This window comes from Podarcis cretensis (assembly GCF_951804945.1).
Source record: "Podarcis cretensis genome assembly, chromosome: 3".
In the NCBI taxonomy this organism is placed as follows: domain Eukaryota; kingdom Metazoa; phylum Chordata; class Lepidosauria; order Squamata; family Lacertidae; genus Podarcis; species Podarcis cretensis.
The window spans coordinates 1,122,889-1,138,205 of NC_137172.1; the positions used below are offsets into that span (position 1 = coordinate 1,122,889).

General features: G+C 49.0%; 1 protein-coding gene and 1 long non-coding RNA gene across 7 annotated transcripts in view; one reads left to right on the forward strand and one right to left on the reverse strand.

Annotated features, from left to right (window-relative positions):
* The window catches only part of DTNB (dystrobrevin beta), a 108,191-nt gene extending 98,288 nt beyond the window's left edge, over window positions 1-9,903 (reverse strand). For 5 of the 6 annotated variants that reach the window (XM_079968694.1, XM_079968693.1, XM_079968691.1 and 2 more), the window contains exon 1: window positions 9,702-9,825. The gene's annotated coding sequence lies outside the window, so the exon portion shown is untranslated. The other variant, XM_079968690.1, reaches the window with a different exon arrangement.
* LOC307212024 overlaps window positions 1-15,317 on the forward strand; it is a 448,212-nt gene that overhangs the window by 295,488 nt on the left and 137,407 nt on the right. The gene's annotated exons all lie outside the window — the stretch shown is intronic.

The window sequence follows — 15,317 nt, forward strand, 5'->3', positions numbered from 1 at the left end:
AGGTTGAGTTGGAGCTGACGATGGATCGCTTCCATCTCTTTTACAAAATGTTCTGCTGCCGGGACGCTCCATCTTTCCCCTCCTTCCCCTGGAAATGCCCTGGGATGACACCCATAGTTGGCCAAAAAGGGACTCATCCCTGTGGACACATTCTCCGCATTATTGTAGGCAAATTTTGCCAGAGCCAACTTTTCTACCCAATCATTTTCTCTGTCATTGACATAACACCTCAAGTATTGTTGGAGGATACTGTTTGCTCTTTCCGCCTGCCCGTTGGTTTCTGGGTGTCGGGCAGTCGAAAAATTAACCTCTACGTGCAGTAAGCTCATGAGCTTCCTCCAGAACCTGGATGTAAATTGTTTCCCTCGGTCTGAGACCACCCTCAAGGGGGCGCCATGCAACCTAAAAATGTGTTCTACAAACAACTTGGCTGTCTCTTCTGCCGTGACCGCATGTGAGCATGCTATAAAGTGGCACATCTTGGTTAACAGGTCTACTACAACCATGATAGCTGTTTTTCCCTTGGATTTCGGCAGATCCGTCATAAAATCTATGGATACTGCCTCCCATGGTCGTTCTGGTGTGGGTAGTGGTTCCAATAACCCCGCCGGTGCCCGCCTCTCCCCTTTTGCTCGCTGGCATCGGTCACACCCTCTTACATACTCCCGTACATCTTCCCGCACCTTGGGCCACCAAAACTCCCTAGTAACCAACCACATGGTTTTGTGTTGCCCGAAGTGCCCCGCTGTAGGGCTGTCGTGCAACTGTTTGAGACCCTCTCCCTCAATTCTCCTTCGGGTATATACAGTGCTCCTTTGTAATACAATGCCCCGTTCCTTTCCTCAAAACCTCCTGGGTTCTCTCCCTCCCTCCGGAGTCCTCTGAGCTTATCCTGTGCGTATTCATCATTCTCAGTTCCCTCTACCAGTTCTCTTTGCCCCACCAATGCCGCCCCACACACCCAGTGGTCCTCTGGGATGATATGTCTCTCTTCTGGCGCTCCCTCCCCCTCCAAATATTCTGGTTTTCGAGAGAGAGCGTCCGCCCTGACGTTTTCCGGGCCTGGCACGTAGCAAATTTCAAAGTGGAATTTGGAGAACTCCTGGGCCCATCTCACTTGTCGTTGGTTAAGTACTCGCACCGTTCTCCAATACTCTAGATTCTTGTGGTCAGTGCACACTTGGACCTTGTGTTGTGCACCAATTAGTAAGTGCCGCCATCTTCTGAACGCTTCATGAATGGCGAGTAGTTCTCGGTCATACACGGTGTAGTTCCTCTCGGATTTATTCAACTTTCGCGAGAAGAAGGCACACGGTCTCCACTCCGACTCACTCTTCCCCGGCTGCAGAAGCACCGCCCCTACCGCCCGGTCTGATGCATCAGTTTCTACTCTCATCGGTTTTTGTAGATCCACATGCAGGAGCTGTTCTTCAGACGCGAATGCTTTCTTTAACTCTTTGAACGCTCGCTGCGCCTCTACCGTCCAAACAAATTTCTTCTTGCTGCTGAGACAATCAGTGATTGGAGCCGTCAAGTGGGCAAAGTTCTTGATGAACTTCCGATAGAAGTTTCCAAACCCTAGGAACCTTTGCACGTCCTTCTTCGTTTTCGGGGTCTTCCATTCCAGTACCGCCTGAACCTTGCCGGGATCCATGGCCAATCCCTTGTCTGACAAGCAGTACCCCAGGAATTCCACCTCCTTGGTATGAAACTGACACTTCTCCAGTTTCACCCACAGCTAGTTTGCTTGCAGCTTGCCCAGTACTTCCCGGACGTCCCGTACATGCTGCTCCTCGTTCTCTGAGTATACCAACACGTCGTCTAAGAAGGCCACGCAATTCTTGTAAAGCAAAGGTCCCAGGACGTGGTTCATGAATGATTGAAAACAGGCTGAGCCTGCTTGTAGACCGAAGGGCATAACGAGATACTCAAAAGCCCCTAAAGGGGTGAACATGGTGGTTTTCCATTCATCCCCCTTCCTCATCCGTATCAGGTTATACGCCCCCCTTAGGTCCAGTTTGGTAAAAATCTTTCCCTTCCTCACTCGGGTCAAAATGTCATCAATTCTGGGCATGGGGAAAGCTACGGGTTCTGACACGGCATTCAGGGCCCTGTAATCCACTACAAGCCTGGGTTTATCCGTGTTTTTTTTTTTGTCCACAAAAAACACTGGGCTGCCCCCCACCGCTCTTGACTCTCTGATGAAGCCTCGTTTCAGGTTTTTGTCAATGAACTCCCTTAACTCCTGCATCTCCCTATCGGACATGGCATACAGCTTGCCCACTGGCAGCTGGGCCCCAGGGAGTAGGTTGATTTGGCAGTCAAAGGGTCTATGCGGGGGCAGTTTATCTGCTTCTCTTTCGCTGAAGACGTTACCCAGGTCGGCATATTGTTGGGGCACCTTCCCTTTATCTGTTACTTTCGTCCCTGCTAGAGTGGCCTTGGCTCCTCCCTGAGCCTTCCCCTCCTTGCAGTGTTCTAGGCAATGTGCTGACCCAAAGAACACTACCCTCTGGTGCCATCCCACTAGCGGATCATGTAGCGCTAGCCAGCTCATCCCCAAAATAATAGGCGCTCCCCCCAGGGTGGCCACATTAAACGCTATCAGTTCCGTGTGTCTTGCCACCTTCATTATCATTGGGATAGTCTGTTGGTTGACTTCTCCCCCCAACAGCTCCCTCCCATCAATCGTCACTTGCAAAGGGTTACTTAAAGGGATAGTCTGTATCTGGTGTTCGGCTGCAAACTCCTTACTCATAAAATTACAGGAGCTGCTTGAGTCCAATAGCGCCTTTATCTTTAGTGGGTGTCCATTTGGCAGCTCTAGCAACACCTCTACTACCAGCGCTGGTATTGGGGGTTCCGGCGTGGGCACATTCACTGCTCTTTGGCCTGGCTGCTGTGCCCCGATGCTGGCAGCCAGGCGTTGGCTTTTACTTGCTCCTTAACCCCCTCCTCTTCACCCCCAACAGCTCCCGCCATCACTTGCCATTCCTTCCTTTGCGGGCAGACTCTGGCAAAGTGACCTGGCTGTTGGCAGAGGAAACATTCCTTGGTGCTCTTTCCCTCCTTCTTCCGCCCTTCATTGGGGTTTGAAACTCCGCGCGCGCACGCTGTTCCAATTTCCATCGGCTCTACTGGCGGGGAATGCTGCTCTGGAATCCCTGGAATGCGGAAATCACTCCAACGTTCCCCTTTCCCTTCCCGCTTCTCCAAAGCTCTCGCCTCCTGGCGTGCTCCTATGGCCAGTGCGGATTTGGTCAGCTGGTCCATAGACTCCGCCCTGGGCGCCCGGGAAAGTTCGTCCTTCACCGCCGAAGATAGCCCTTCTTCGAACAGCATTTGTATCAGTTCCGCTGACAGGTCCCACCCCAATTTATGGATCAACATGGTGAACTCAGTCCAGTACTCACGGACGGATCGGTTCCCCTGTTTACACGCCATTAACTGTCTGCGCACCACTCCCTGCTCAATCTCGCTGGAAAACATCAGATCCATGGCGCGAAAAAACTTTCTCGAGTCCTTTAGGGCGTCATTATTCACTGCCATCAGGGGCCTCACCCAGTCTTTCGCCCCCCCTTCGAGATGCCCAATCACAAACGCTACCCTCGATTCCTCATCGGGAAAGTCATCAAACTGCAGATTGAGGGCGTATTGCACCTCTGTCCTAAAGGCTTGATAGTTTCTGGGATCACCCCCAAACTTTTGTACCAATCCTGGCACCTTCCTTGCGAGTGGGGTGGTTTTTCCCTTTTCTGCATCCTGAGCCCGCCTCTCCTCAAGTCTCGCCGTTTGCAGCGCTAGCTGGACTTCCAACACCCTGTACCTTTCTTCCAGGCTTGGACCCGCTCCAGCTCCTCCTGCGTCTCCGGCTCCGGTTGGGTTGCTCATGATGCCTCTCCTTGCACAAGCGGCTTTCAGGTCTGTCGGATTGCTGTGATGGGATGATGAGCTGCTTGTGCGTAAAGCTTAGTCCCTCAGAGTTTGACTTGGTTATCAAAGCTCTGTCTATAGCGGAGCCCCTTAAACATGACTCCCTCAATCGCTGGCAGAATCCGACAGTGGGCGTTTGCGGAAACGCTTCCAACATAGAAGCTCCTTAACGGAAACGCGTCTGCGGGATTCTCGGCGCGACAGTTTCCTGCGAGGGGTGAGTGTCCCTATAGGAGGTCCTGAAACTTCCCCACTGTTTTCGCTGGAAGTCTCTCTGAGCCATCCCTCCGACTCACTTTCCCTTGGAGCTCCTTCTCTCCCCCTGCTGGTTCCCTCCTCTGCTGCCGAGTCTCTCCTAACCTCCGTGAGCCCTTCCACCACCTGCCCTCCTGATGGCAGTTCCCTGACACTACTCCAACCTTTATGATCTAGCATTTCACAGCAGTTTGCTCACAACTTCATATTACCACTGCTTCCATATTCTTTTCCTTCTCAAGTGTGTTCTTTGGGAGACAGAACCAGCAATACAAGAATTAAGGCTAGAAGAAACTGCCTTAGTACCAAGACACCAATCTCTGAGACTGGCTCCTAAGAAGTTCAGGATGTTTTCCCAGCTTGATGCAGGGCCCTAAATGTGATCAAAGATTTTCTCAACATCACACAAGAGCTTAAACTTTCCCCCTATTAGTTGTCATTAAGCTAATTCTAGGAGGCACACAGCCTTAGGATGACGTACCTTAACCTTTCAGCATGATGAAATGCACTATTCATTCCCACTCTTTCACAATCCAGGCCAGTGTATAGCCAAGACAATGCTGCCCATTACACTTGAGTAGGGCTTTGCCAAAGACATTTCAAACATCTAAATGTCATTCCTTTGCCCTTCCTGAAGCCATCCTCCCAAATTGTATACGTGAAAGCTTCAAGAAGTTCTTCAGACCCTAAAGAGTGAGCCCTATGACCAGAGCGGAGCAAGTGCAGTCACGAGGGAAGGCAGCTCAGCTGGTCAAAGCAGCATTTTAATGCATACAATTGACCTGCAGAGCTCCTAACTTGGTAAACACATTATGAACTTTACTTTGGACAGAGCTGAAGAAGCCAACCTATTTCTTTTTATTTATTTTACATTGCTGTCCTTCTCCATACACCAACACAAAGCAGTGTACAATTACTATTATTCATTTCGTCTCCACACCGCTTTATATTTTAAAGAAACTTAATCTCAAAGCCGTTTACAACTTACATTAAAACATCAAACAACCCAGAATAAAATATTCCACAAAAAGGCATATATAAACAACACAACTAACAGAAAACTAAAATATAATCTTAAAGATTTCAAAATAAAACATTACGAAGGAGGACAAGTGCAGAATGCACATTTAGCACAGCAAAGGTAACCCAAATATATATATATCTCAAACATTTTAAAAGAGAATGTTACAATTATAATCAACGAAACAGAACTCAGTCCACTAACACTTAACACTCAAAGGCAGCAACACTGAAATATGGAATAAATTTCAAACTCCAAATACCACCTGTATACCTGAAGGAGCATCTCCACCCCCATCGTTCAGCCCGGACACTGAGATCCAGCGCCGAGGGCCTTCTGGCGGTTCCCTCATTGCGAGAAGTGAGGCTACAGGGAACCAGACAGAGGGCCTTCTCGGTAGTGGCGCCCACCCTGTGGAACGCCCTCCCATCAGATGTCAAAGAGATAAAGAATTACCTGACATTCAGAAGACATCTTAAGGCAGCCCTGTTCAGTGAAGTTTTTAATATGTAATGCTGTACTGTTTTTAACACTGATTGGGAGCCGCCCAGAGTGGCTGGGGAAACTCAGCCAGATGGGCGGGGTATAAATAATAAATTATTATTATTATACCACCTGTCCTTAAAAAAACCAGGGGGCTGGCAGATCTCCCCACACATTTCCTTGCACTGAGGGAGGTGCAAAGATCAACTAATCATGCAGATAAACCTTGCCTGGTGCCTTTTTTAATAGCACTTTGGGCCAATTTGGATTTCTTTTTATGCAATTGAGCAGCAAGACTATTAATAGTGTCAAGTACAGACTCCCCAATCAAAACGCCACACAAACAAAATATGCTCCCCTGTCAGGGTATTATGAATTCAATGAAATGTACCTGTAAACACTGCATGGGAAAGTATGTAGACCTTGTGAGCTGTAGGTTGGTCTTTTATTTTTACAATGAGATTGTTGGGATTCAAAAAACTCCCAGCGGCTTTCGATTCAAAATGGGTTTCTATGGAACATTAAACAAAATATTTGGTCCCCTTTTACATACTTGTTTTGAATATGTATATTTTGAAATTATACTCCAACTGTTTGTGAAAATAGGGGAAGACAAAATAAAAGATGGAAACAACAGAAGTGGACTAAGGAAAAGCTTTAGACTTTAAAGCAAAAACATGTGTGTATGCAATTAAAATACAACTACAAGGGCTGCCATGCCATCCTCTGAACACTTACTTACAACATTAATAAATATCAACAACAATAATCAGGATGGAACAGATGCTGTTGTTTTTCTACATGGTCAATTGAACTTGCTCTCTTGAAAAAACCTATTTATTATTTTGCAGAAAGGCCAGGCAAACACACTGAGGCTTGGCCATTGCATCATGTTGAGTGAAAGTCCTGCCTTCTGGGCAAATTGTGGACATTGAGTCCACATGGCATTTGGGCTTTCTCCTTCCCGGAGATGTGGGATTTCAGGAAAAAATTAACTGGAGAGTTTCTCTGTGCCAATTAGGGCAATTTTTTGGTGCCCCGAGCATGATCTGGTTTAACATGTTTATTTTACTTTGAAACCGCCGCACTTGCCAAATACCATTGCTCCTAATGAACTGATTAAATGAAAAGTTTTCCACAGAAAACAAAGCAATGGAAAAGAAATTCCTTCCACATCGCTGCTGCCTATGGTGAACCATTTGCACAAAGCAGCAAGGTCAATTTATACCACTTGCAGTACTAGAAATCCACATCTGAGAAGAGTTACACAATCTGACCAGATCATCATCTTAGAATGCTCAGGATAGTCATTCATGTGAAATCACAGAAACCCACTTAGACACATATTCCAGGCTCAGATTCAGCAAAGTCTCATCCTCCATCATTCAAGACAACCAGCTCAGGAACGGGATGGAAGTTCATCTGCCTTGTCTTAAGCTGCATCTGGAGAAGGGCTGTGGGTACTAACTCAAGCAGCACCTGGGAGGGAGGTGCTGAACGTGGCTGGAGCATGATCAGCACATGGATGAGGAGTAGGGCAGTGTGGGCTTGATGGAGGAGGAAGGGACCCCTTCTGCTGCAGGTGGATTTACTGACCCCTGGATACTATTATCAATGGGCCCTTAGGTCACAACACGGAAGCATCAGCAGAAACTACAACAGGAAGGGCCTGGATGCCAACAGTGAGATTTGAGTTGTAGGAGACTCATCTCCTCTTGGCTCTCTGGACTCCCACAAATCACGAATCTTATATACCTCAGCTGCCTCCCACTTCCCACAGTCCCACCTTCCTGTAGGCCAGGGATGGGCAAACTGTGGTCTTCCAGAGGCTGTTGGATTCCAACTCCCACCAGCCGTAGCCATCATGGCCTCAGTTCAAGGGTAAAGGGAATGGAGCCCCACAACTTCCAGAGACCCTAGTGTGCAAGGAAGATGGAGGACCTGTGCCCTGTGTGATGGGGTATCCCAGGGCTTTTTTCTCCTTTTCTCCCTCCAATATTCCATGTTAAGGTTCCTGTTCTTCAGGAAACTGCCTCTTTCTCTCCCTTACCTTATACAGGTGTCCCTTGACCCTGGTGTTTCTTTAGAGAGCCCTCCTGCCCCCCTTCAAGCTTTGTTGCCCACCTACCTTTTCCAAGGAAGGTCCTCTGCTCTACTGCCTAGTCTGCACCTTTTCCTCAGCCCTCTCGCTTCTGGCCTTCCTGTAGTCCCTTAGGTGCCTTACGCTTCAAGGCACCGTACACATATAAAGGTTGACAGGATCTCAAAGGTCATCCAACCCAAACTCCCTCCAATTCATGAAATTCACAAATGCAGCATCACAATCAGTGTTCAAAATTAGCCAGGCGCATTTTGCACCTGGCTGCCAGCCACTTGTGACCAAGTGAAGATGCCTGGGTGCCAGGGTGGCACCCCACCATCTGGAGGTGCATGCCTGGGGATCCTTGGATCTTGACACACACTAATACCTCACACACTAATACTTCATCCTGTAGAATTCTATCCATTATACTTTATCTGCACAATGAGAATGTTTCTGTGCAGCCTGAGCAGGAGCAGTGAACGATGTTATAGCTAATTACTGTAGCTCGTCTTCACTTATCCCACCCCACTGCCCTGCTCACAGCTGTGAAGAATATTCTTACACTATGAATGGTCTGTGTTACCGTCAAGAAAAAGGGGTAGGAATAGGCCAATATATATGAAGACTGTCCCTGGATCAAGTCAATTTTCTTCTTTAAGTTCTCAGTTGTTAACCTAGCTCACGGTTGTCATCTGAACTAGCCATGTGTATAGCTGGCAATCAATCACAGTCAGTCCAAGAAAAAGACTTTAGAGCCATCTTACCCAAAAATGGCAACAAGACATTCTGTTTTGGCAACTGCAACGTTTAAGAGTCTATCTCAACAGTGCACATCCACTCAAGGTTGCAGTTGTCCAGGGCTGCTTTTCAGTGAAAAGAAGAGCCCCAGGGCTCCATTTCGCCCATTTGCATGCAAGGTACCCTTTGTCCCCGGAAGCAGTGCCTTTCCCCAAAGGCAGCAGAAGCTAGCCAGGCAGGCAGGCAGAGTGCTGTCCCTCAGCAACTGGTGCTGATTCACCCAGGTAAAGAACCCAGGAATTCAGCCCGGGCTCAATGCTGTACATCACTGGGCTTCAACGGGCCCTGAACTCTGCAGCCCAGCCTGGAGTGCCTCAAAACCAGGCAAAGCTGCTGCTATGGTACAGGGACCATCTTCAGGAGGCAAGCTCTTCCATGGCTTGGAGACCTTGCTTGCCCACAGGGCATTCCTGGCACTCATGTGGAGTCACAGATAATGCCCGATCTTCTTCCATTTCCTAGCCACCTGCATCCCTCCACTCCCCCCCCCGAAAGCCACTTAGATGAAAGATGCAACTATTGGGGGGGGGTCGTCTGCCTGGCTTGGGTACCATAGGAAGGACCAGCAACAACCCAAGAGCCTCGTGGCCTCTTAAAGCAGGCATAGGCAAACTTGGCCCTCCAGCTGTTTTCGGACTACAACTCCCATCACCCCCTGACCACTGGTCCTGTTAGCTAGGGATGATGGGAGTTGTAGTCCCAAAACACCTGGAGGGCCAAGTTTGCCCATGCCTGCCTTAAAGGCTAAGAAACGTATTGTGGTGCCCAGAAGACCCGCTCAGCGCCCAGTGGCCCTCCTCCTTCTCCTCCCAGAAGCTGCCAGGCCTGTTGCTCCCGGACCTCGCGGGAAAGACCTGCACAAGGGGGGGGGACCCTGGGGGGGGGAAATCCACGCGCACCTGGGAGCCTCGTTGCCCGTTAAAGCAGGCGCGGGCAAACGGGGCCCTCCAGCTGTTTGGGGACTACAACTCCCATCATCCCTAGCAAACAGGACCAGTGCTCAGGGGGTGATGGGAGTTGCAGTCCCCAAACAGCTGGAGGGCCCCGTTTGCCCGCGCCTGCCTCCAAGGCTAAGAAAGGCGGGAGAAGAGGGCTCCCCGTTGGGCCCGGCAGAGGGAGGCGCCCTACCTGGCGGGGCTGTTGTCGGGGCGGTGAGGAGCGCCGGCTGTGAGCCGAGGCCCGGCGTGACCCGGGACGGCGCCCCCTCAGGAGGAGACCGGGGAGGGGGGGTCTCGCGAGGCCTGCGCCGCCCGCCCGCCCGTTCCCACTTCCTTCTCGGCCGGCCCGTCTCCTCCCGGCTGGGCTTCTTCCCCTCAGGCAGCGGCGGCGAGAGGCTCGCGCCCGAGGCACGACGCCCGCGCTCCCGCCTCCTCGGCAGCGCGCCCACCAATCCGGGCCTCGGCCGCCGAGCGCCGTCCGCGCCGACCAACCCGCGAGGCGTCCCGGGCCGCGCGCCGCCGAGGGCGTCACCAATGGGGAGGCGAGGACCCGGCCGCCGAGTCCCGCCCTCCCTCGGCGCCGGCCGCGCCAGGCGGGAGCCAATCGGAGGGCGCGAGGGGAGGGCCGAAGGGCTGCGCTCCCTCCTCCTCCTCCTCCTCCTCCCAACCTCCCAAGGGCGAGCGAGGGCGCTTGCGCGAGCAGCTGCCCGGCCTACCGCCTCACGCGCGGCCTTCTGCGCAGGCGCAGCCGTCCCAGGCCGCCCTACAGAGCGCATGCGCAAAGGTCTCTGCCGCAGGACCGAAGACCCCGCCCCGCACCACGTGACGAGCTCCCTGCATGCAGAAAGCTAGCAGCTCAGGGAAAAGGAGCCCGTCCAAGAATTCTGGTAAGTGTAGTTCGCCGCTCAAGCAGGGCTTCCATGGCCAGCATTCTGAATAAAACGGCTGCCACAGCTGGATGGAGCACAGCCTGAGCTGCCCATAATAATAATAATAATAATTTATTATGTATACCCCGCTGGGTCTCCCCAGCCACTCTGGGCGGCTTCCAAAACATATTAAAATACTGTAGAAGGATTTGCTGAAATAACGGTTTGAATTAGAATACAAAATTGGGAGGTGAGAGGAGGTCAAGGAAATAAGTAATAAGGAAATAAATAAAGGAAGAAAGTTATGTAAATGATTAATTAGTTTTTTCTATTTTTATTTTTCTCTTTTGGTGTTGTTATGTCTTTTTGTATTTTGTATTTTGTAATCTTATCTTCTTTTTGTTATTCTTAAATTTTGAATAATTTTTTTTTTTTTAAAAAAAGACATATTAAAATACTGTAATACATCAAACATTAAAAGCTTCCCTCAACAGGGCTGCCTTCAGATGTCTTCTAAAAGTTTGGTAGGTATTTTTCTCTTTGACATCTGGTGGGAGGGCGTTCCACAGGGAGGGTGCCACTACCGAAAAGGCCCTCTGCCTGGTTCCCTGTAACTTGGCTTCTCGCAGGGAGGGAACCGCCGGAAGGCCCTCGGAGCTGGACCTTGGTATGAGCACACGAAAGCTCATACCAAGAACTAACTTAGTTGGTCTTTAAGGTGCTACTGGAAGGATTTTTTTTATTTTGTTTTGTTTTGACAATTGCATTGTTGTACTTGATCATCGTGTTGCCTTGGATATTACTGATAATTGTTTGCAACACGGGGGGCCACCAGGTGGCGCATTGGAAGATGGCCGACAATAACATCTCTCCGACCCACACGAGGTAATTAAGAGGCTGCTATGGGAAGCAGGTGGCGCTGTGGGTTAAAGCCTCAGCGCCTAGGGCTTGCCGATCGAAAGGTCGGCGGTTCGAATCCCTGCGGCGGGGTGCGCTCCCGCTGCTCGGTCCCAGCGCCTGCCAACCTAGCAGTTCGAAAGCACCTCCGGGTGCAAGTAGATAAATAGGGACCGCTTACCAGCGGGAAGGTAAACGGCGTTTCCGTGTGCGGCTCTGGCTCTGGCTCTGGCCAGAGCAGCTTCGTCACGCTGGCCACGTGACCCGGAAGTGTCTCCGGACAGCGCTGGCCCCTGGCCTCTTAAGTGAGATGGGCGCACAACCCCAGAGTCTGTCAAGACTGGCCCGTACGGGCAGGGGTACCTTTACCTTTATGGGAATTATGCAGTCTTCCTACCCCCCCAAGGATATGGGGGGGCTGCCTTGCCAGCGGTGGTCACAATGCACCCCCCCCCCCGATTCAAAAGACGGGGGTGAGGATCACTTGGCACAAGCCCTCTGTGAAGTCGGCTCCTCCTGAAGCCGTCTCCAATCAGCGCCCTGGTTTGCTTCTGCTCGGAAAAATAATTGGAAATATATAATTGGAAAAGAAGCTGAAGCACATACATCAAACAAAGTTCGAGAGATAAGGCTGCTGATTAATGCATCTCTGTGATTGGAGCGACGGGAGGAGACAAATAAATCAAGCGATGAACCACCATTACGAGACTGGTACGTGCAGAGCAAAAAAAGAGGGGGGGTGGAGGAAAAAACTTTTATTTTCTTTGCCTATGTGAGTATTTATAAACGAATCGTTGCCTTTTACTAATCGCAAGCAAGAATTTAAGAGCTGTGTGGAGTGAATTACTGATTGAAGAGAGGACTGGTAAATATTGGAGAGCGGAGGAAAAATTCTATGACGCAGTTTTTAATGGCGTCTTGCTAAGACAGGCTTGTTGAAGAAAAGCAAGGGGAGGAGGACCAGGGTCATTGGAATGTGAATGATGGATTGAAATGTGATAACCTGGCAGAGCCCCTTTGTGAAATACGTGGCAAGCTTGGGAAAATTAATAGGACAGACCGGGGATAAATTTTTGAAGAAGGGGAGGAATGGCGGCTGTCCTTATGAGATATGACTTTTTTTATATATATAAATATTTATTGAAGTTTTTTTTAAATAAATACAAAATGCAAAAATGATAAACAATATAACATGGATCATGACACATTTTTTCCAAACTTCTTTGGACTCCCTCACGTCTCCCGCTCCCACTTACATCATTATAACCTTTTTCCAGCAATTTATCATCTTATTTACATTCTTAAATCTCGTTCAATTAATTTAATCTAATAATTCTCCAGAAATTTTATTTTTTTCCTCAGTCTCACTTATCTTCAAATTCAAATCTAGTTCGATGGTAGGCAGTTATTTATGATCTAGCATCCTTCTTAGTCTTCTGCCAAATTACAATACTTTTGTAAATAAATCTTGAATTTCTTCCAGTCTTCTTCAACCCTCTCTTCTCCCAGGTCTTATGAGATATGACTTTTGGACTGTGCAAAACCCACGCAGATGTTGTTTGTTTCTAAACTGCTTGTGAAGGCTATTAGAGATTGCAAAGAAAGGAATATATGATAACAACAAGAAGACGAAGAAAGTAATAAAGAGACTATCTGGACAGATCTGGATAGAACTGTTTGATAAAAGCAGCAACAGAAGTGATGTTTTGATCCTCGTTCAGAGATTGATGTATGGGTACCCCCAATACATTTAAAAATTTGGCTGTATAATTTGGAATTATGATTTGGAAATAATGTGATTGGATTGGCCTGCTAATAAAAATTATGTGTGTTTTTTTAAAAAAAGATAATTGTTTGCAACACAGGGGTTTGTTTGGTTACTTAATGTGGGCATCCCAGGCACACGATTGCAGTGCCAGGAGCAAGCAACTGGACTCGACAGCATTCCTATTATACTTGCCGTTGAAACCATCGTAATGTAATTAATCAATCGATTTAATTTTCACCTCCCCTTTTCTCCAGGGAGCTCAGGGTGGTGTGCATGTTTTGCCCCCTCATTTGATCCGCACAACAACCCTGCAGGGTAGGCTCTTGCATGGCCAAGTGGAGACCTGAACCCTCCTCCCTTTTCTCCTGCTTCCCAGGGGGGTTTAAAAATTTTCTTTTTCTGATGGAAGTTCAATCATTTACAATAGGCTTTCCAAGACTCTAGCCTGCAACCTCTTTGCTTCAGTCTATTTACAAAAGGGGAAGGCGGACTTCCTGTTTTGAGCCTCCCCGTTTCCGTGCCCAATTAAAACTTTTAAAAGTCCAATTCTTCACTTTACTCATGGGTAGTTGCTTTTAGATCAAATTGTCCACAGGAAAAAGTCAGCGCTCTCCGGCAACGGCTGTGCGGCTTCGCTCCGTGAAAAAAGCAGTTGATTCGAAGCACCGTGCCTCTCACCCCACGTCGCTCCGGATCCCCAAAACCGGGTTTCCCCGCGAGTAGGGGAGGCGCAAAGGGTGTCCGCCGAATCTCACGTTCACAGGCTTCACCCACCTGTGATTTTTGAAGGGTCTCTGCCTTTGCCGCGGCGGCCAGACCCGATTTCCACAGAGCAAATTCCTCCCGATCAGAGGAATTCCGCCATTACCGATGGCGCTAACCCGGAAGTCTAGCAACCTTTTTCAGCCGTGGGCCGGTCCACTGTCCCTCAGACCTTGTGGGGGGCCGGACTATATTTTCTGGGGGGAAATGAATGAATTCCTATTCCCCACAAATAACCCAGAGAAGGCAGCCCTGTTTAGGGAAGCTTTTAATGTTTGATTCATTACGGCATTTTAATATTTTGTTGGAAGCCGCCCAGAGTGGCTGGGGAAGCCCAGCCAGATGGGTGGGGTATTTTCTCTTCAGATCGTATAAATCTTTCGCCTTTTTATTTTTATTTTTTTATTATTATTATTATTATTATTATTATTATTATTATAATAAAAATACTCATGTAAAAACACCAGGCAGGCCCCACAAATAACCCAGAGATGCATTTTAGATAAAAGCACATTCTACTCATGTAAAAACACACTGATTCCTGGACCGTCCATGGGCTGGATTGAGGTGATTGGGCTGGATCCGGCCCTCGGACCTTAGTTTGCCTACCCATGGCCTAAAATATGGGTCAGCAGGGGTCAGCTGTGGGCCCGTCCACCATGGTGGGCTGGACTATATTTTTTTGGGGGGGAAAGAAAGAACGAATTCCTATGCCCCTATGTCTGTCTGTGGGCTGGACTGAGGCGGCGATTGGGCCGGATCCAGCCCCCAGGCCTTAGTTTGCCTACCCCTGCTCCAGAGTATAGACTCCCAGAAACGGGGGTGGGGAGGGGAGATATGCTCTGGTTTAACTTGTCTGAAATTTCCCCCTGGGGTGTGGGGCAGCCCACCTCCTTCCGGTGGCTAATATTGCCTGATTCTCTTGCCTACCTGAGGAGCTGGAGGAGCCCTGGGGGTTTTCTGCTGATGCAGATTCTTCCAGGAATGCAGCAATGCCTTGGACTCTTTCAGCTTTCTAGGTCATGAAGAAATACGCTGAACAATGCTGATGTTGCCCCTGGTGAGACGCCCAGGTCTTACATGAAAAAATAATGATCTGGGCGAGATCGACCCAAGAGGGGAGAGAGGCTGCAAGGGGAAGTGGAGCTGAAAGTAATAAACACTTCTGTAAAGTTTCATTGCAATATTTCGACATCCCTGTCCAATGTTACGTTGGACTCTGATTACTCTTGTCCTGTATAAATTTTGCCATTTCGTTTTTGTAACTTTATGAAGAGTGGAGACAATACGTTTTGTACCTTGAAGGCATGCATTCTTCTTGGGAAGTTCTGACGTTTCAAAAACCTAATGAAATATTAAAGCGAAGTGCTGGTTGGGAGTCCTTGTCTTGGTGAATAATAGGGGGGAGAGCAGAGATCGGAAAGGAGGATGCATTTCTGAAAGCGATAGCTGAAGAAGTGGACAGGCAACCTTTGGGCTTCAGGCCCTCTTGCTGTGGCCACATTTAATG